This window comes from Bombina bombina, chromosome 4, assembly GCF_027579735.1.
Source record: "Bombina bombina isolate aBomBom1 chromosome 4, aBomBom1.pri, whole genome shotgun sequence".
Lineage (NCBI taxonomy): Eukaryota > Metazoa > Chordata > Amphibia > Anura > Bombinatoridae > Bombina > Bombina bombina.
In genome coordinates, this window is record NC_069502.1 from 164,070,650 (window position 1) to 164,093,957 (window position 23,308).

Below are 23,308 nucleotides of genomic sequence, written 5' to 3' on the forward strand. Positions count from 1 at the left end.
GTTTCAAGTTCTACTATTCTTAGCTCTTTCATCTCATCATCCCTGTTACTTCCAGGACTCTCGGTGGTGGTGGTCTACATTGGCCATCATGATTAGCCTAACCCAAATACTACAATCCAACCTTGGCCCAGTCTTCCTAAGGCCCTTCATTGGCTGTATTTGGTAGTACTGTTCTTATTAGTTTAATAACTGATAACGACACCGAATGTTGTCAGCTCTATATGGCCTGCATGAATAGCCGGCACCAAAAGCACAAAAAAAAAAAAAAAACCCAAGCGGTTTTGCACTAAACCACCCATGGCTTAACTCTGTGTGTTTCAAGTTCTACTATTCTTAGCTCTTTCATCTCATCATCCCTGTAACTTCCAGACTCTCGGTGGTGGTGTTGTCTACATGGCCATCATGATTAGCCTAAACCAAATACTACAATCCAACCTTGGCCCAGTCTTCCTAAGGCCCTTCATTGGCTGTATTTTGGTAGTACTGTTCTTATTAGATTAATAGCTGATACGACACTGATGTTGTCAGCTCTATATGGCCTGCATGAATAGCCGCACCCAAAGCCAAAAAAAACCCAAGCTGTTTTGCACTAACACCCCATGGCTAACTTTGTTGTTTTCAAGTTCTACTATTCTTAGCTCTTTCATCTCATCATCCCTGTTACTTCCAGGACTCTCGGCGGTGGTGGTGGTCTACATGGCCATCATGATTAGCCTAACCAAATACTACAATCCAACCTTGGCCCAGTCTTCCTAAGGCCCTTCATTGGCTGTATTTTCGTAGTACTGTTTCTTATTAGTTTAATAGCTGATACGACTCCGAATGTTGTCAGCTCTATATGGGCCTGCATGAATAGCCGCACCCAAAGCAAAAAAAAGCAAGCGTTTTGCACTAACACCCATGGCTAACTCTGTTGTTTCAAGTTCTACTATTCTTAGCTCTTTCATCTCATCATCCCTGTTACTTTCCAGGGACTCTCGTGGTGGTTGTCTACATGGCCATCATGATTAGCCTAACCAAATACTACAATCCAAACCTTGGGCTCAGTCTTCCTAAGGCCCATCATTGGCTGTATTTTGGTGAGTACTGTCATCCTTTTGAATAAAAGATTACAGTAAAGGCATTGATTTTAGAACCCACAGATCATTATTTGCAACCCTGAATTTAGAAAAAAAAATTGATTACACACCCGTCACACTTATTTATGCTCAGGCCTTTTTAATGACGAGGGTCCCGGAGCCTCAACCGAAACAACAGCATGAAAGAGGAGATATGTCATCCTTTTGAATAAAAGATTAACAGGAAAGGCATTGATTTTAGAAACTCACAGATCATTATTTGCAAACCGTGAAATTAGACAAAAAACATTGATTAGACAGCCGTGACACTTATTTATGCTCAGGCCTTTTTTAATACGAGGGGGGTCCCAGAGCCTCAAACCGAAACAACAGCATGAAAGAGGAGATATGTCATCCTTTTGAATAAAAGAGTACAGGAAAGGCATTGATTTTAGAAACCCACAGATCTTTATTTGCAACCGTGAAATTAGAAAAAAACATTGATTACACAGGCCGTGACACTTATTTATGCTCAGGCCTTTTTAATACGAGGGTCCCGGGAGCCTCAACCGAAACAACAGCATGAAATAGGAGATATGTCATCCTTTTGAATAAAAGATTACAGGAAAGCATGATTTTAGAAACCCACAGATCACTTATTTGCAACCTTGAAATTAGAAAAAAAACATTGATTACACACCCGTGACACTTATTATGCTCCGGCCTTTTTAATACGAGGGTCCCGGAGCCTCAAACCGAAACAACAGGCATGAAAGAGGAGATATGTCATACTTTTGAATAAAAGATTACAGGAAAGGCATTGATTTTAGAAACCCACAGATCATTATTTGCAACCGTGCCAATTAGAAAAAAACATTGATTACACAGCCGTGACACTTATTTATGCTCAGGCCTTTTTAATACGAGGGTCCCGGAGCCTCAACCGAAACAACAGCATGAAAGAGGAGATATGTCATCCTTTTAAATAAAAGATTACAGGAAAGGCATTGATTTTAGAAACCCACAGATCATTATTTGCAACCGTGAATTTAGAAAAAAAAATTGATTACACAGCCGTGACACTTATTTATGCACAGGCCTTTTTAATACGAGGGTCCCGGAGCCTCAACCGAAACAACAGCATGAAAGAGGAGATATGTCATCCTTTTGAATAAAAGATTACAGGAAAGGCATTGATTTTAGAAACCCACAGATCATTATTTGCAACCGTGAATTTAGAAAAAAAAATTGATTACACAGCCGTCACACTTATTTATGCTCATGCCTTTTTAATACGAGGGTCCCGGAGCCTCAACCGAAACAACAGCATGAAAGAGGAGATATGTCATCCTTTTGAATAAAAGATTACAGGAAAGGCATTGATTTTAGAAACCCACAGATCATTATTTGCAACCGTGAAATTAGAAAAAAAAATTGATTACACACCCGTGACACTTATTTATGCTCAGGCCTTTTTAATACGAGGGTCCCGGAGCCTCAACCGAAACAACAGCATGAAAGAGGAGATATGTCATCCTTTTGAATAAAAGATTACAGGAAAGGCATTGATTTTAGAAACCCACAGATCATTATTTGCAACCGTGAAATTAGAAAAAAACATTGATTACACAGCCGTGACACTTATTTATGCTCAGGCCTTTTTAATACGAGGGTCCCGGAGCCTCAACCGAAACAACAGCATGAAAGAGGAGATATGTCATCCTTTTGAATAAAAGATTACAGGAAAGGCATTGATTTTAGAAACCCACAGATCATTATTTGCAACCGTGAAATTAGAAAAAAACATTGATTACACACCCGTGACACTTATTTATGCTCCGGCCTTTTTAATACGAGGGTCCCGGAGCCTCAACCGAAACAACAGCATGAAAGAGGAGATATGTCATCCTTTTGAATAAAAGATTACAGGAAAGGCATTGATTTTAGAAACCCACAGATCATTATTTGCAACCGTGAAATTAGAAAAAAACATTGATTACACAGCCGTGACACTTATTTATGCTCAGGCCTTTTTAATACGAGGGTCCTGGAGCCTCAACCGAAACAACAGCATGAAAGAGGAGATATGTCATCCTTTTGAATAAAAGATTACAGGAAAGGCATTGATTTTAGAAACCCACAGATCATTATTTGCAACCGTGAAATTAGAAAAAAAAATTGATTACACACCCGTGACACTTATTTATGCTCAGGCCTTTTTAATACGATGGTCCCGGAGCCTCAACCGAAACAACAGCATGAAAGAGGAGATATGTCATCCTTTTGAATAAAAGATTACAGGAAAGGCATTGATTTTAGAAACCCACAGATCATTATTTACAACCGTGAAATTAGAAAAAAACATTGATTACACAGCCGTGACACTTATTTATGCTCAGGGCCTTTTTAATACGAGGGTCCCGGAGCCGCAACTGAAACAACAGCATGAAAGAGGACATATGTCAATCTTTTTGAATTATAGATTACAGGAAAGGCATTGATTTTAGAAACACTGAGATAATTACTTGCAACCGGGAAGATCAAAAAAAAACATTGAACAGACACCCAGTACACTTTATATCCATAGGCCTTTTCAGCAGAGGCTCTAGGATCCTCAACAAAAACAAGAGCAGGGGAGCTGGGCATAGGAGTACAATGGAGTTGTGGACAATAATAATGCTGAAGGTGAAGATTGCATAGTTGTGGCATTTTAATTTTGTTATCGTGGAAACTTAGTACTTGCAATGACCTTGCTCTGGTGAATCCATATCGCAAATGTGTTATTTAAGGCACTGTTTGTCTATTTTTTTGAATATCAGCATTTGGTAAATGAAGCTCAACTTAGGCTGGTGAGGAAACGACCTTTCTTCTCGTCTGTTGCAAATGTTGTGGCTCTGGACAAACATGTGAATAAGGGGCCATCAGCCCATATTCTGCACGCAACCCCTTTGATGATTGACGATAAACATGTGTGTCACCTGCAAGCAGAGCTCGTTACTTCTGTCTAAATCATCTTCCTGGTATGGACACGGCCACTGTTTCCCACAGCAAGTACGAATTTTGAAATACAAGATTGTCTTGAGTATGGTAGGAAACCAAAGTTTATTTAATTCAGTACTATCTATCACCACAAAAAATGAACTTCTTGAAGCAACAAAATGCCAGCAATTTCATGTGCTTATGGATGACCAAGGACGTCATGTCCTTTGGTGCACAGAGATGGAGAAGATTTTGCCCTCCCTGTACACTACCCAGATGTCTCAAACATCACCAGAAACACAATACAGCCACTCTTGTGAAGTTCCTGGAGTGTTTCCGGTAGCCATCTCTTTGCGCTCCTAAAGGGAATACTTTATCAGTGTTTTTTGTATACATCCGGACAACAGCTTCGGAGACTGTGGTGACGCACATGTTATTTACTGTTGTTCAGCTGTGGCAATATCAATTGGCATGAAAAAGTTAAGATTTGTGGGTTGGGGAGCCTATAGCTGTTAAGTAGGACATGTGTTTGAGGAGCCCAGGTCTTACAAGTTATTTTGGAGTTAGTTTTCAACCTTAATTTAATTTTCTTTTTGGGATTCATAGTCACACTTTCTGGGGCTATCCAAGAGGAGCCTGGTAAAAAGCAGTAGTAGTCACCCCTTATATCAACGGGTACGGAGACCTGTTTTTTGCGTTTCCAATATTGCGCCGTACCCCAAACTAATCTGAATGAAAAAAAAAGAATTACAATTTGGACTAGTGACGCACATTTATGCACGCTGTGGCCATTGCAATTTGGCAATAGTAAAAATAATCTGCTAACAACAACCAACTACCTACGACCACACCTGACTCCTGAAGTCATGCTTCAGTTATTAAGTCAAGTTAAATTAATTTTTTTTCTTTATTATGCACAGCAGAGGCTCCAGGACCCTCGACAAAACCAGCAGCAGGAAAGAGGGACATATGGCAAAAAAAATGATTATAGGAAAGGCATTGATTTCAGAAACACAGAGATCATTAGTTGCAAACGGTAAATCGAACAAAACATTGATTAGACACCCAGTACACTTCTTTATCCTTAGGCCTTTTTAGCAGAGGCTCCAGGGCCCTCACACAAAACAAGCAGCTTGAAAGGAGGACATATGGCATCCTTTAGAAAATTCGATTACAGAAAGGCATTGATTTTAGAAACACAGAGATCATTAGTTGCAACCGTGAAATCACAAAAACTTTGATTATACACCAAGTACACTTATTTATCCTTAGGCCTTTTTAGCAGAGGCTCCAGGACCCTCCACAAAACCAGCAGCATGAAAGAGGACATATGGCATCCTTTAGAAAATTAGATTACAGGAAAGGCATTGATTTTAGAAAACACAGAGATCATTAGTTGCTATACCGTGAAATCACAAAAAACTTTGATTATACACCAAGTACACTTATTTATCCTTAGGCCTTTTTAGCAGAGGCTCCAGGACCCTCCACAAAACAAGCAGCATGAAAGAGGACATATGGCATCCTTTAGAAATTAGATTACAGGGAAAGGCATTGATTTTAGGAAACACAGAGATCATAGTTGCAACCGTGAAATCACAAAAAACTTTGATTTATACACCAAGTACACTTATTTATCCGTTAGGCCTTTTTAGCAGAGGCTCAGGACCCTCCAAAAAAACAGCAGCATGAAAGAGGACATATTGGCATCTTTAGAAAATAGATTACAGGAAAGGCATTGATTTTAGAACACAGAGATCATTAGTTGCAAACCGTGAAATCTAAAAAAAATAGATTATACACCCAGTTCACTTATTTATCCTTAGGCCTTTTAGAAGAGTGTCCCGGAGCCTCAACAGAAAGACCAGCATGAAAAGAGGACATATGGCATCCTTTTGAAAAATAGATTACAGGGAAAGCATTGATTTTAGAAAGACAGAAAAAATTTGTTACAAACGGGAAATCTAAAAAAACATTGAATAGACACCCAGTACACTTCTTTATCCTTCGGCCTTTTTAGCAGAGGCTCCAGGACACTCAACAAACCAGCAGTAGGAAAGAGGACATGTGGCATCCTTTGTGAATAAAAGATTATAGGAAAGGCATTGATTTTAGAAACCCGGGGATAATTTGTTGCAACTGTGAATTTTAATAAAAAAAAAATGATTGGATGGACACCCAGTACAATTCTTTATCCCTAGGCCCTTTTTATAAGAGGGTCCAGGACCCTCAAACAAACACCAGCAGGAAAGGGGGGACATATGGCATACTTTTTAACAATAGAGTAAGAGTACCAGGAAAGGCATTGATTTTAGAAACCCATAGATAATTTTTTTGCAAATGTAAATTTGAATCAAAAAAAATGATTCGATGGACACCCAGTACACCACTTTCTCCTTAGGCCTTTTATAAGAGGGTCCTGGACCCTCAAAAAAAACACCAGCAGGAAGAGGACATATGGCATACTTTTGAAAATTAGATTACAGAAAGGCATTGATTTTAGAAACACAGAGATCAGTTATATGACCGGGTAAATAGAAAAAAAACATTGATTGGACACCCAGCTACACTTCTTTATCCTTAGTCCTTTTTATAAGAGTGTCCCGGAGCCACAACAGGAAAGAACAGCATGAAATAGGACATATGGCATCCTTTGAAAAATAGATTACAGGAAAGGCATAGATTTTTGAAAGACAGAAAAAAATTTGTTACAACCGGGTGAAATCTAAAAAAATATTGAATAGACAACCAGTACACTTCTTTAATCCTTAGGCCTTTTTTAGCAGAGGCTCCAGGACACTCAACAAAACCAGCAGTAGGAAAAAGGACATATGGCATCCTTTGTGAAAAAAGATTATAGGAAAGGCATTGATTTTAGAAACCCGGGGATAATTTGTTGCAAACGTGAATTTTAATTAAAAAAAAATGATTGGATGGACACCCAGTACAATTCTTTCTCCCTAGGCCTTTTTATAAGAGGGTCCAGGACCCTCAAACAAAACACCAGCAGGAAAGGGGACATATGGCATACTTTTGAACAATAGAGTACAGGAAAGGCATAGATTTTAGAAACCCATAGACAGTTTTTTTTAAATGTAAATTTGATTAAAAAAAATGATTCGATGGGACAGGCCAGTACACCTCTTTCTCTTAGGCTTTTTATAAGAGGGTCCTGGTCCTGGACCCTCAAAAAAAACACCAGCAGGAAAGAGGGACATATGGCATCCTTTTGAACAATAGAGTAGAGGTACAGGCATTGATTTTACAAACCAGAGATCATTTTGTTCAATTGTTAAATAGAAAAATAAAAATGAGTGGGCCAACCAGTACTACCCTCTTTCTCCTTAGGCCTTTTTATAAGAGGGTCCTGGACACTCAAAAAAAACACCAGCAGGAAAGAGGACGTATTGGCATCCTTTTGAACAATAGAGTAACAGGTACGGGCATTGATTTACAAAACCAGAGGATAATTTTGGTCAAATGAGAAATAGAAAATAGAAAATGAGTGGACAGCCCAGTACACCTCTTTCACCTTAGGCCTTTTCTATAAGAGTGTCCAGGACCCTCAAACAAAATACCAGCAGGAAAGAGAACGTATGGCATACTTTGGAACAATAGAGTACTGGTACGGCATTGATTTGTGAAACCCACAGATAATTGTTTGTAAAAGTGAAATAGCACCAAAACCATGCTTGGACTCCCACTCCAGGTCGTTCTCCTTCAGCTTTTTATAAGAGGGTCCAGCACCCTCAACAGAAACAACTGCAGGAAACACCACCACATATGCCATCCTTTTGCACAAGCGAGTACAGATATGGCATCCATTTTAGAAACCCAAAGATAATTGAGAGGAACCAGGAAAATTTTTCTAAAAACTGGATGGGGCACCCATTACTACAAAGTCGTTCTCCTTCAGCCTTTTTATATCATGGGCCACGACCCGCAACAGGCACAACAGCATGAAACAAAACATATGCCACCCTTTTGCACAATAGAGTACAGGTATGTCATAGATGGAACACGGAGATAATTATAGAGCAACCAAGAGACGGATAAAGATACTTGGTCGGTCCTACTCTTTCAAATTTGTTGCATTTTGCGTTCAATTGAATGGTACACCGGATATGAAGTGGTGTGTAAAGTTGTACAATTCATAACAGTTTAATCACTAGTGTTATGTGCATTATTTTTTTTATTTGAGTTTTGTACCCACAGAGATGCAGCAGAGGCCAGAAAAAATTAGGAATGTACAAATGACTGAAAAATTGGGGTATTGTTGGAGCAACTGCTGTAGCAGCGGCCATAAAAATCGATGTTGTAAAACATTTATAAAGTGCCCTAAAAGCTTGTGGCTTGAACACTAGTTGTTGGCGGATAAGTCAAGCAAGTCCTCCGTCTTTATAACCCAGAAAAAAAAGGCCAGCCTGTGTACCAGTTGTAGCCCAAGGGCAGCTCATATCATCATCAGTAGTTTTTTATTCAAATGTATCGCCCAATGTCAGTCCCTTCGGGATCCAGCCCTTATTCATTTTTATAAAAGTGAGATAGTCAAGGCTTTTTTGACCTAGGCGACTTCTCTTCTCAGTGACAAAACCTGCTGCTGCACTAAAAGTCCGTTTCGGACAGGACACTCGAAGCGGGGCAGGCCAGAAGTTCCATTGCCAATTGGGATAGCTCAGGCCACAAGTCCAGCCTGCACACCCAGTAGTCAAGGGGTCCATCGCTCCTGAGAGTGTCGACGATCCACAGTTAAAGCTAGGTAGTCTGCTACCTGTCGGTTGAGTCTTTCTCTAAGGCTGGATCCCGAAAGACTCTGATGGTGCATGGGAGTTAAAAAGGTATGCATGTCCTCCATCAACAAGACATCAGGAAAGCGCCCGGTCCCTTGCCGCCGTGGTCGTGGGAGGAGGATTAAATTTCATCTCTTCCCCTGTTACATTCCCGTGGTGCTGTGACATCACCCTTATACGCTGTGTAAAGCATAGTTTTTAATTTATTATGAAAATGCTCCTCCTTTTCCGACTTGCGGGAAATTTGGTAACATTTCAGGCACTTTATGCTTATACCGGGGGTCGAGGAGCGTGGACACCCAGTACAGGTCGTTCTCCTTCAGCTTTTTTATACGAGGGTCCCTCAACCAGGCACGACAGCATGAAAGAACCCATTTGAACAAGGTTGGATGCTGAGCTAATCATGTCGCATTCCTCCTCCTCACTGATCTCACTGATGGTATCTTCTTCCCCCCCAGCCACGTACAACACCACGGGTACCAGAGAGGTGACAACAACGAGCACCCTGGGATGACTGTTGTGCTCGATCTTCCTCCTCCTCATCCTCCCCAAAGCCACATTCAATCCTCTGACTCCTCTTCCTCACAATCCTCTTCCTGCGTTGCCACAGGTCCAGCAAGCAATGCTGATTCGGCTGTTTGCGGGGGTGATGGACACCACAACTCTCCCGCTTCCCTCTTCACGCTCATCTACTGCCTGATCCAGCACTCTTCGCAGGGCACGCTCCAGGAAGAAAACAAATGGTATGATGTCGCTGATGGTGCCTTCGGTGCGACTGACAAGGTTTGTCACCTCCTCAAAAGGACGCATGAGCCTACAGCATTGCGCATGAGCGTCCAGTAATTTGGCAAAAATATCCCCAGCTCCCCAGAGCTGTCCTAGCACCCCCGGTCATACAAATACTCATTAACAGCTTTTTCTTGTTGGAGCAGGCGGTCAAACATTAGGAGTGTTGAATTCCACCGTGTCGGGCTGTCGGCTGGATATCAGACAAGTGCGCCATGGCCGTTGTAGGAACGCCTGAAATGGCCACACACCTTCCTGGCCTGCTTCAGGACGTCCTGTAAGCCTGGGTACTTATGGACAAATCGTTGTACAATCAGATTACACACATGTGCCATGCACGGCACATGTGTCAACTTGCCCAATTTCAATGCCGCCCACCAAATTACTTCCATTGTCAGAAACAACCTTGCCAATCTCCAGTTGGTACGGAGTCAGCCACTGATCCACCTGTGCGTTCAGGGCGGTCAGAAGTGCTGGTGCGGTGTGACTCTCCGCTTTCAGGCAAGTCAACCCCAAGACGGCGTGACACTGCAGTACCCGGGATGTAGCATAGTACCTGGGGAGCTGGGGGGGTGCCATAGATGTGGAGCAAGACCGCAGAAGTTGAAGAGGACTCAGCCGAGGAAGAGGTTATGGAAGAGGATGGAGTAGGAGGTAGTAGAGGAGGTAGCAGCAGGCCTGCCTGCAAGTCGTGGCGGTGTTCACCAACTCTTCTGCAGAGCCACGCATTCCATGCTTGTCAGAAGTCAGCAGGTTTACCCAATGCGCAGTGTAGGTGATATACCTGCCCTGACCATGCTTTGCAGACCAGCTATCCGTGGTCATATGGACCCTTGCCCCAACGCTGTGTGCCAGACATGCCATAACTTCCTTTCTCACAACAGAGTACAGGTTTGGGATTGCCTTTTGTGAAAAGAAATTTCTGCCAGGTACCTTCCACTGCGGTGTCCCAATAGATACAAATTTTTTGATAAGCATCAGACTCCACCAGCTTGTATGGTAAAAGCTGGCGGGCTAAGAGTTCAGACAAGCCAGCTGTCAGACGCCGGGCAAGGGGGTGACTTTGAGAAATTGGCTTCTTATGCTCAAGACATGTCCTTGACAGACACCTGACTGTGGGCAGATGACCAGGAACTGCTACGTAAGAGAGACTGAGTGGAGGATGGTTGAGAGGGGGCAAGGAGGACAGCACTGGTTGACGTGGCTGAAGATGCTGGAGCAGGAGGAGTGAGGGCGGCTTTCACTTTGTGTTCTGCTTCTACTCATGTTTCTTTCCCATCGGCCTTTGTGATGGGAGACCATGTGCCTTCGCAAAGCAGTTGTACCTAGGTGGCTGTTGGACCTTCCACGACTCAGTTTCTTTTGGCACAGGTTGCAAATGGCATCGCTGTTGTCAAGGCAGACACACAAAAAAATGCCACACTGCTGAGCTCTGCGATGACGGCATTCTGGTGGTGGCAACAGCATGCGTTGATGGGCGTCGGCGGGCTGTCTGGCTGACCCCTGGTGATGATGCATGCTGTCTGACTGTGCCACTAGCTCCTTGAGACGACCTCCCCGTGCTTCCAAATCGTCTCCTCCTCCTCCTCCTCTCTGTCTCCCCATCTGAACTTTCCCCCTCTTCTTCTTCTCTTCTAGCAGGCACCCACGTGATATCCACCGACACATCATCATCAACCGCTTCACTTGTATCTGAAACATCAAGAAAGGAAGCAGCAGCGGGTACAACATCACCATCATCATCACACCGTACCTCCATGTCGGTAATGCTGCCTGACTGAGACTGATCACTATTATCTACATCCTCTGTCAATGATGGTTGCTCATCACTCATTTCTTCAAAATGATGTGTCAATAACTCCTGTGACAGATCAAGTGAAGCGGCTGTGGTGCTAGTGTTGGTGGTGGCGACAGGCGGTGGAGTGTCACTGGTCACTTGAGACCTGCCCAAAGCACAGCTGGACTTAGATGGTGCGTCAAGGTTAGGAGGACTAGCAGCGGAAGCTGAAGAAGATTGGGTTTCCTGTGTTAGCCATTCAACTAGGTCCTCCTCAGAAGTTTTTGCATCCCCCCCTGGCACCCGGCGTCTGAACAATGTGCATATTTGTAGGGTCTAAAGGAATCACAGCACCACGACCACGACCACGGAACCTGCGGGTGGCCTGCCTCTGCCTGTCATTTTTTTTTTAAATGGACACTAACAATACTATTACACCAATTGAGTGGTGGGCACTGTGAAAGTGGGCACAGTATACGCTGTGAGACTGACAACAACAAAAAAGACAGATGTTTTAAAAATCACAAATTGTTAATTTTTTTAAATATTACTAGTACTGTGGCAACAAATATGATTGTTTGGCACTATTTGGGCAAATGAGCCTGTCTGGCACACACGCTGGGAGAAAGGAAACTGCAATTCAATGGCACTAGGAGACTGAAGAATCACAGTCAAAACAGTTATGATTAACAAAAATTCCAATCCTGTTACAATAAATATGAGTGGTGGCACTAATTGGCTAGTTGGGACTGGCACACAGGCAGGCAGGGCAGGAGGAAAATGCAATTCAAGGGCACTAGTAGACTGCAGATTGACAGTCAAAACAGTGTTGATTGACAATTTTGCAATACTGTTAAAAGAAATATGATTGCTAGCACTAATTGATAGTTGGGCCTGGCACACAGGCTGGCAGGCAGTAGAAAAGTGCAATTCAATGGCACAAGCAAAATGAGGATTAAGATCAACAATCAAGATTTTTTTTATTTTAATTAGTAACTATACTGTGACAACAATTAGGATTGGTGTAAATAGTTGGCAAAACGGCCTGGCACAAAAGGATGGCAGGCAGGAGGGAGATGCAATTCAAGGACACTAGGAGACTGATTAATGACAGTCAAAACAGTGATGATTGACAATTTTTGCAATACTGTTAACAGAAATATGATTGCTGACAACAATTGGCTAGATGGGCCTGGCTCACAGCAGGCTGCAAGGCAGGAGGAAAGTGCTATTTAATGGCACCAGCAAACTGAGGATTCAAATCACAGCAACTATTACCAAAAATTTTAATTTTAATTATTAGAATACTGTCACAAACAATATGATTGGTGTAAATATTTTTTAAGTAGGCCTGGCACACAGGCTTGGAAGGCTGTAGAAAAGTGCAATTCAAAGGCACGAGCAAACTGAGGGTTAAGAGCATCAACAATAAAGATTTTTTTAATTGTAATTAGTAACTATACTGTGACAAAAAATTTGAATTGGTGTAAATAGTTGGCAAGATGGCCTGGCACAAAAGGATGGCAGGCAGGAGGGAGATGCAATTCAAGGACACTAGGAGACTGATTACTGACAGTCTAAACAGTGATGATTGACAATTTTTGCAATACTGTTAACAGAAATATGATTGCTGACAACAATTGGCTAGGTGGGCCTGGCTCACAGCAGGCTGCAAGGCAGGAGGAAAGTGCTATTCAATGGCACCAGCAAACTGAGGATTCAAATCACAGCAACTATTAACAAAAATTTAATTTTAATTATTAGAATACTGTCACAAACAAATATGATTGGTGTAAATATTTTTTAAGTAGGCCTGGCACACAGGCTTGGAAGGCTGTAGAAAAGTGCAATTCAAAGGCACGAGCAAACTGAGGGTTAAGATCATCAACAATAAAGATTTTTTAATTGTAATTAGTAACTATACTGTGACAAAAAAAATTGGATTGGTGTAAATAGTTGGCAAGACGGCCTGGCACAAAAAGGATGGCAGGCAGGAGGAGATGCAAATCAAGGACACTAGGAGACTGATTACTGACAGTCTAAACAGTGATGATTGACAATTTTTGCAATACTGTTAACAGAAATATGATTGCTGACAACAATTGGCTAGGTGGGCCTGGCTCACAGCAGGCTGCAAGGCAGGAGCAAAGTGCTATTCTATGGCACCAGCAAACTGAGGATTCAAATCACAGCAACTATTACCAAAAATTTTAATTTTTAATTATTAGAATACTGTCACAACAAATATGATTGGTGTAAATATTTTTTAAGTAGGCCTGGCACACAGGCTTGGAAGGCTGTAGAAAAGTGCAATTCAAAGGCACAAGAAAACTGAGGGTTAAGATCATCAACAATAAAGATTTTTTTAATTTTAATTAGTAACTATACTGTGACAAAAAATTAGGATTGGTGTAAATAGTTGGCAAGACGTCCTGGCACAAAAGGATGGCAGGCAGGAGGGAGATGCAATTCAAGGACACTAGGAGACCTGATTACTGACAGTCTAAACAGTGATGATTGACAATTTTTTGCAATACTGTTAACAGAAATATGATTGCTGACAACAATTGGCTAGGTGGCCTGGCTCACAGCAGGCTGCAAGACAGGAGGAAAGTGCTATTCAATGGCACCAGCAAACTGAGGATTCAAATCACAGCAACTATTACCAAAAATTTTAATTTTTAATTATTAGAATACTGTCACAACAAATATGATTGGTGTAAATATTTTTAAGTAGGCCTGGCACACAGGCTTGGAAGGCTGTAGAAAAGTGCAATTCAAAGGCACGAGCATACTGAGGGTTAAGATCAACACTAAAAAAATTTTTTATTTAAATTAATAACTATACTGTCTGACTGTGACAACAATTATGATTGGTGTAAATAGTTTGCTAGACGGCCTGGCACAAAAGGCTGGCAGTGGCAGGCAGGAGGTAAATGAAATTCAATGGCCCTAGGAGACTGAATATTTGCAGTCCAAAAAATTATGTTTTTTTTTATTGTATTACTGTTACAAGAATTGTGATTGGTGCCACTAATTGGCTACTTGGCCTGTCAGACAGGCTGGCAGATATGAGTCGTGGATGGTAGGTAGGGCAGTAATTTAAAACAGTATGCTGTGTAAGTGACAAAAACACAGGACTGATAGAAAATTAAGTTACATTACACTAGCAAAATATTTTAAAATTTTAGATTTTAATATTAAAATTATGTTAAGAAGTGCAATGCACATATGACTCTATGAGTGGTCGCACTGGCTGGCTGCTATGTAGGGCAGCAATTATAACAACAGTATGCTGTGTAAGTCAGATAGACAGTTAGACACAGGCCTGATAGAAAATACAATTAGATTACACTAGCATAATGATTTAAAGACTTTTTTTTGGAAATTTTAAGAAAAAGGTTAAGCACATACATATGAGTCGTGGCTGATAGCCTTGGAAGGGCAACTATTAAAAACAGTAGGCTATGTATGTCGGATACACACACGCCTGATAGAAAATACTATTAGATTACACTAGAAAAATGATTGAAATTATTTTTTGGGGGGGGAAAATTAAAAAAAGGTTAAACACATATGAGTCGTGGCTCATAGACTAGGGAGGGCAGCAAGTAAACACAGTAGGCTCTCTATGTCAGCAAAACACACAGCCGGATAGAAAATTAGATTTGATTACACTAGCAAACAAATTTAAACTTTTTTTTTTTATATATTAAAATTAAGGTGAAAGAAAAATAGATATGAGTGCTGGGTGGCTGCCTGGCACAGACCAATTAACCAAAAGACTGAAAAAAAAAGAGGTATATTAATGCTGAGTGAGCCTGACAGACACAGGCATGATAGTAAATGTAATTAGATTACACTAGAAAAATATTTTTTTGTGTTTTTTTTTAAATTAAAAATAATGTTATAAACGGATATTAACACTGCTGGCTGCTGGCTGGCACAGAGCAATGAACCAGAGTATATGCTGTGTGACACTGGCCTGATAGAAAATGAAAAAAAATTACACTAGAAAAATAAATATATTTTTGGGTTAGTTAAATTTAAACTAATGTTGTTAGGGGGAGATATCAGTGGTGGCAGTAGTCACAGCATATGTTGTGAGCCTTAAACACACAGCTGAAAGCCAGGCAAATGCTAATAAAAAAAAGAAAAAAAAAAAAAATGGCACGAAATATAGCCCTAAAAAGGGCTTTTTGGGGTGCTGTGCTTGCAGCAGAGATGAGTGGAGTCCTTCTGGACTGTTAATACACTAGCCTAGCTATGTTTTTCCTTTAATGTCAGGAGCAAAAACATAACACGTCCTATCATTAAAAAAGCAAGGTTGTTATGAGTCTAAAATGGCGGATTCCGAGTAGCTGGGAGTGTCTGTGAGGGAGTGTCTAATGTTGATTGGCTCTAATGTGTCAGGCGGGCTGTGACATAGAAGGGTCAAAGTTTCCACAATGATGACACATAGGGGCGGATCGAACATCGCCATGTGTTCGCCCACAAACACGAACGCGAACAAGCTATGTTCGCTGTGAACCGTTCGCGGAGCGAACAGTTCGGGACATCACTAATTATGATAGGTTAACCACCTGTAGTTCTTCATCTTTGGTTTTCTAGTAACCCCTGCGTGTCCCCCTTCCCTGGATCTCCCCCTGTACTGGCCATATTGCTCTCACCTCCCTCTCGTTTGTCTTGTCTGGTAGTGTCTTTCCTCATCAGGTAACCCAGGTAGTTCTTTTCTTTTTGCCTCTTCTCCTTCTCCCTCTCCCCCTCCCTCTGGGCCTAAACCAGAGAAGTTTTTTTTGAGAGTATTTGATTCAGAGTCTGAGGCATCAGCCCCCCGAGACATATGACCCCTTTTGTGACTTGTACACATACACTTTATTATTTTTATAATCCTCCTGATGTGCTAAATTTTCGACATTTCCTAGTTTTAATTTCAGTCTTCAGTCTTGCTATATTAGCGCTGGTTTCCCCATTCAGTTTCTCAAAATTAGAGTCACCTTCAAATTTATTAACCCTTTCCAATGCTTTCTCTGCTTCCATTTTCACTTTTTCTAGCCTTTTCTCATTTCTTTTGATCATCATATCCATCAAATCAAGGGAGCACAAAGAGAGCTTCCCATTCCATTCCTCTACAAAGGAATCGCCCTCCTCATCCTCCCTTATATTTGATCCCGGATCCAATAACAACCTAAGACCTCTAGGAACAATTTTCTTCTCAATACAATTGGCCAAGCTTGCATTCTCTGCCTTGATTTTTAACTGTCTATTCAGATAGTTTCTGTGTTTCCTAAAAGCACTGTAAACATTCAATTCTTCCTCATTGTCTGCATTAACCTTGCTGTTATTTGCCAGAGAATCTTTTAATTACAAATTAAGAAGGAGGGACAGGCTATTATTACATAAACTATATATAAAAAATATAATTAGTGCGCCAGCGGTCAAGAAGTTACTGACACTAATACAATGAATTGTAAAGTGTTTGTGAAAAGACAATCAAAATTTATTTAAAGTGATTCCTATGTAAAAACTTAGATGACATTGAATGCTAATGGATTAATATGGTCATATCAATATACTCCTTAGCATAAAAAGGGTACTAACATTAAAATGCAAAACAATGGTCACTAATAGACACAATGATATAGTGATATCGTCCCAAAAAACAAAGTTCTTGAGTTTATAAATGTAGTGGGTTTATTCTCCAAATCACATGAGGCAAGCACTTCTTCAAACGATCCCTGTTGGTGGCCCAGGGGGGGTAGATACTAAACAGAAAAGGAGATAAAAGAAGGCGCCAACATAGTGCGATTACCAGTGAGATGGGACAGACGCAGTGCAAGTAAAATCAAATACTCCACAGGATAACAGACACTTGAGAAGTGTCACAAAAGCATCCTGGACCCTCTGAGTCGTCCAGCTGACTCCCACTCCACTGTGGTAATGAAACCGCTCGTCACTGCCAATCAAGGTAGCTACGTTGGTGGTCTCAAATCCGCTTTATGTCTTGGCTGCAGTCAGTATAGCAAAAGAGACTGGCTAAAAATCCACTCGATCCAGGATGTAGCAGTTCAAATCAGTATACTCCAATGAGGAGTAAAACAGCCGGGCAAATTTGATATTAGTTGTAAAATGGCAAATCAAATATTACCAAAGGTAGAAAAGAAAGTTCGTGGCTACAATCTTAAAATATGTAAGACTTTAATGGCACACACGTTTCTCGGTCTGTACGTGACCGTTTCCTCAGGTGGCATAAGTGTATAATACAACACATAATAACCACGAACTTATAACAATCAGTACGGCGTCCTCAAATGCGCACCGCGCATGTGTGTAGGTGTGTCTAGATGCTGGGAGTTACACTTGCAACAAACTAACCAATAAGGTGCCTGAACTGATACACACCCTAATGGTTACGTAAATAATGCATTATTTACCAATGCGGTGCTGATAGTAAACCGCACCATTTAATTTAGAAACAATAATATAGTTATATTTAATATAATCGTTAGGTGCAATAGACTCGTAGTCGCTAGAATTATGATATGTAGATAAAATTTTCCTAATGTTAAAAAGCAAATAACTACCAGATCGAGCACACCTACTAACATGGGGCAGAAACAGATATTTGCATCTAAGACAAAGGGAGACTTTTGGATCTGGAAGATGCGCACCCTGTCCCCGGCTGGCTTAAATGCAAATATTTGACATGGCTGCTTTTAATTGAACATCCTTATATAGTCCATCTGTAATTAGTCCACATATAGGCCCTCAATATCCCTCAATATAAGCCTTATCTAGGCCCCCCCACCGGATCCGCCACACCAATTAGACTAGTTTAAAATTAGAAATGAAATATAGAAGTTCATATCCCTTGTATCGGCGCGATATCATCCCCGTGTCAGAACTATGAAGACTGTATTCACATCAATATGCAGATCCTATACTAGAACGATAGGAGGTGTATCCTCCAACCAGAGGCATAGTAACTTAGTATTAAATACTCTCTAATGAGAAAGCAATATATTCACTATCCTCTCCCAGTATATCTGAGTATCCCAATCCCATTTCATCTGCTAAGCTAGTTTTAGCTAGGATTATTGTTCATTCCCCATAAACCTGTATATATCTCTTTTTTACCACCTGCTATATAATATGGGGGCATTTTTCTACCACACATACTTTGTAAAGAGATACATTAAACATGGAGAGTGGAGCTATTATAATATATCTGTCCATATAACCCATTAAAACCAGTTTAAGTATATCGACTGACACATTGCAGCGGTTATGTAGCACACACTATTCAGTTATGTATACATTTCTGGAATAGCCATACACAGATTTTAATATCTAGAAATTGAGTTCTCTACAGAGACGCTTCGGTACAGTACTGTGTGTATATATATTAGTTTGTTGGATCTATCTGCATCCTCCCTAGAGGAGTAATTTGTTTTTAATATTTTTCCATTTATTTCTAAGACATTGCATCCTCTTTTAATAGTAATTTTATGGTGATTTTTAGAAATATGTACAAATATATATTTTTATGTGAGGATCTAGATATACCCATGATTGGGGATTTTACATTTTAGAATTTGTGTGATAATTTAACATATGTATCATTATATATATATATATGTTAATTTAGTATTTTAGTAGCTATCAGCTATGTATAGGTTCATAACATAATAAATGTATGCAATGTTAGTAGGTGTGCCCGATCTGGTAGTTATTTGCTTTTTAACATTAGGAAAATTTTATCTACATATCATAATTCTAGCGACTACGAGTCTATTGCACCTAACGATTATATTAAATATAACTATATTATTGTTTCTAAATTAAATGGTGCGGTTTACTATCAGCACCGCATTGGTAAATAATGCATTATTTACGTAACCATTAGGGTGTGTATCAGTTCAGGCACCTTATTGGTTAGTTTGTTGCAAGTGTAACTCCCAGCATCTAGACACACCTACACACATGCGCGGTGCGCATTTGAGGACGCCGTACTGATTGTTATAAGTTCGTGGTTATTATGTGTTGTATTATACACTTATGCACCTGAGGAAACGGTCACGTACAGACCGAGAAACGTTATGCCATTAAAGTCTTACATATTTTAAGATTGTAGCCACGAACTTTCTTTTCTACCTTTGGTAATATTTGATTTGCCATTTTACAACTAATATCAAATTTGCCCGGCTGTTTTACTCCTCATTGGAGTATACTGATTTGAACTGCTACATCCTGGATCAAGTGGATTTTTAGCCAGTCTCTTTTGCTATACTGACTGCAGCCAAGACATAAAGCGGATTTGAGACCACCAACGTAGCTACCTTGATTGGCAGTGACGAGCGGTTTCATTACCACAGTGGAGTGGGAGTCAGCTGGACGACTCAGAGGGTCCAGGATGCTTTTGTGACACTTCTCAAGTGTCTGTTATCCTGTGAGTATTTGATTTTACTTGCACTGCGTGTCCCATCTCACTGGTAATCGCACTATGTTGGCGCCTTCTTTTATCTCCTTTTCTGTTTATTATTACATAAAATTATAGAAAGGAAAAAGCGACCAATAATGTTTTACACGCTGGAAGTGGCCATCCAGAGCACCTAATGAGGGGGATTCCGTATGGCCAATTCCTGCTACTTAGAAGAAATTGTTCTTCCCTTTCTAAATTTGATTACTATGCATTACAAATGAAGGATCAATTTTTTAAAAGGGGTTACTCTAACAATTGTGTTAAAAAGGCCGTTTGGAAAGCAAGAAGTATGTCAAGAGATGATATTTTGTATAAAAAGAAAGAAAAAAAGAACCAGAATCAGATAAGATTCATTACTACGTTTAATAAACAATGGTAGGAGGTTAGATCAATTATGAGAAAAAATTGGCACCTTCTGTGGGGACAGACCCTGCCAAGGTGGCTAGGAAGGTTTTAAATTTGAAAGATAAACTTGTTAAGAGCCAATTTAGAAGAGGACCCTCAGACTCTGATTGGGTACGTAAGAATAAAGGAATAAAAGGAAGCTTCCTATGTGGTCATTGTGTGTTCTGTGTATACATGGATAGTACAAAGAAATTTACAGTTGATGGATCAAAAATGTATGATATTAGGTTCTTTTTTAATTGCAATTCTGTGGGGGTTATATACCTACTGCGATGCTAAGGGCCCGGTTTTTTATGTAGGAAAAACAAAAAGAGCCATAAAGGACCGGGTACAAGAGCATAGGGATGATATCACCAAGCTGAGAGACACTAATGTAGCAAGGCATTTTGCTTGTGCACACAATAGTGATGCACAGTCTCTCAAGTTTGTGGTTATTGACAATGGCATCTCCTCTGGAAGAGGAGGTGATAATAATAAAATTCTACTTCAGAAGGAAACCAAGTGGATATTTAGATTGGGGACTAGATTTCCACTTGGCTTAAATGATAAATTGGAATATGCCTGCTTTCTGTAAATTAAAGATTATTCTCTTTCTATATGACCTTTCTCTAATGTATGAATATTATGTATGTCAGATTGAGCACCATATAAACAGATCAGCATTAAATATGTAACATTGTAAGTAGTAGTGACAAAAAAATGTTGTTGACAAGGAATTATGATTGTAAAATTGTTACTAACTGCATGGTGAGATGGGCAGTCCTTATATACATTAAATCCTTAAGATGGTAAAGCCCACCTTAAGGTGAATCCTGTGTGGATCACCTGAGCAAAAGAGGTGGTTCTGGGAGATTGATTATGCCCTGATGAAGCCCCTGACACACAAGTTTATGGTGGTGGTGAAACGTACGTGACGTTGGCACTTAGTGTGTTATACCACTTGCACTAATGTGGCTTTTGGATACTTTGTTATGAAGATAACCTTTGCAAGATACACCCTTTATTTGCTATATGTGGACCTTTCAGCTACTAAACAGCCAGTAGGAGGAGTTTCTGGACATCCGTGGTACACCCTACATGAAGGGTTTGGATCGGACATATCCTAACTGGTACGTGTACACAGAACTGTGTTTATGGGACTTTGCTGCATCGGTATTTTCCCACTGAAAGTAAGCCACATAGCTCTGCACCTGACAGGCACGACAGTCTATGAGACTGAGCCCTTTTGGAAGTAAACCAACCAGATGAGAGGTGTGTAACACCACAAACCCTCCTACCTCTGAATCGGCATGTCTGAGGGTTGAAGCTGAATGGCGGTTTGTTTAAACGCTAAATACATACAGGGAGTGCAGAATTATTAGGCAAATGAGTATTTTGACCACATCATCCTCTTTATGCATGTTGTCTTACTCCAAGCTGTATAGGCTCGAAAGCCTACTACCAATTAAGCATATTAGGTGATGTGCATCTCTGTAATGAGAAGGGGTGTGGTCTAATGACATCAACACCCTATAGCAGGTGTGCATAATTATTAGGCAACTTACTTTCCTTTGGCAAAATGGGTCAAAAGAAGGACTTCACAGGCTCAGAAAAGTCAAAAATAGTGAGATATCTTGCAGAGGGATGCAGCACTGTTAAAATTGCAAAGCTTCTGAAGCGTGATCATCGAACAATCAAGCGTTTCATTCAAAATAGTCAACAGGGTCGCAAGAAGCGTGTGGAAAAACCAAGGCGCAAAATAACTGCCCATGAACTGAGAAAAGTCAAGCGTGCAGCTGCCAAGATGCCACTTACCACCAGTTTGGCCATATTTCAGAGCTGCAACATCACTGGAGTGCCCAAAAGCACAAGGTGTGCAATACTCAGAGACATGGCCAAGATAAGAAAGGCTGAAAGACGACCACCACTGAACAAGACACACAAGCTGAAACGTCAAGACTGGGCCAAGAAATATCTCAAGACTGATTTTTCTAAGGTTTTATGGACTGATGAAATGAGAGTGAGTCTTGATGGGCCAGATGGATGGGGCCCGTGGCTGGATTGGTAAAGGGCAGAGAGCTCCAGTCCGACTCAGACGCCAGCAAGGTGGAGGTGGAGTACTGGTTTGGGCTGGTATCATCAAAGATGAGCTTGTGGGGCCTTTTCGGGTTGAGGATGGAGTCAAGCTCAACTCCCAGTCCTACTGCCAGTTTCTGGAAGACACCTTCTTCAAGCAGTGGTACAGGAAGAAGTCTGCATCCTTCAAGAAAAACATGATTTTCATGCAGGACAATGCTCCATCACACGCGTCCAAGTACTCCACAGCGTGGCTGGCAAGAAAGGGTATAAAAAGAAGAAAATCTAATGACATGGCCTCCTTGTTCACCTGATCTGAACCCCATTGAGAACCTGTGGTCCATCATCAAATGTGAGATTTACAAGGAGGGAAAACAGTACACCTCTCTGAACAGTGTCTGGGAGGCTGTGGTTGCTGCTGCACGCAATGTTGATGGTGAACAGATCAAAACACTGACAGAATCCATGGATGGCAGGCTTTGAGTGTCCTTGCAAAGAAAGGTGGCTATATTGGTCACTGATTTGTTTTTGTTTTGTTTTTGAATGTCAGAAATGTATATTTGTGAATGTTGAGATGTTATATTGGTTTCACTGGTAAAAATAAATAATTGAAATGGGTATATATTTGTTTTTTGTTAAGTTGCCTAATAATTATGCACAGTAATAGTCACCTGCACACACAGATACCCCCCTAAAATAGCTATAACTAAAAACAAACTAAAAACTACTTCCAAAACTATTCAGCTTTGATATTAATGAGTTTTTTGAGTTAATTGAGAACATGGTTTGTTGTTCAATAATAAAATTAATCCTCAAAAATACAACTTGCCTATAATTCTGCACTCCATGTAGAGGTATAACCTCTGGATCATTGGCTTGCAAGACCTCCTTATCCTCTGGGGACTGTGTGAGTAACTCTGACCTTATGTTCAGCCAGTTGGTTACGGTCATCGCTTAGAGGACTTCATTGTGCAAC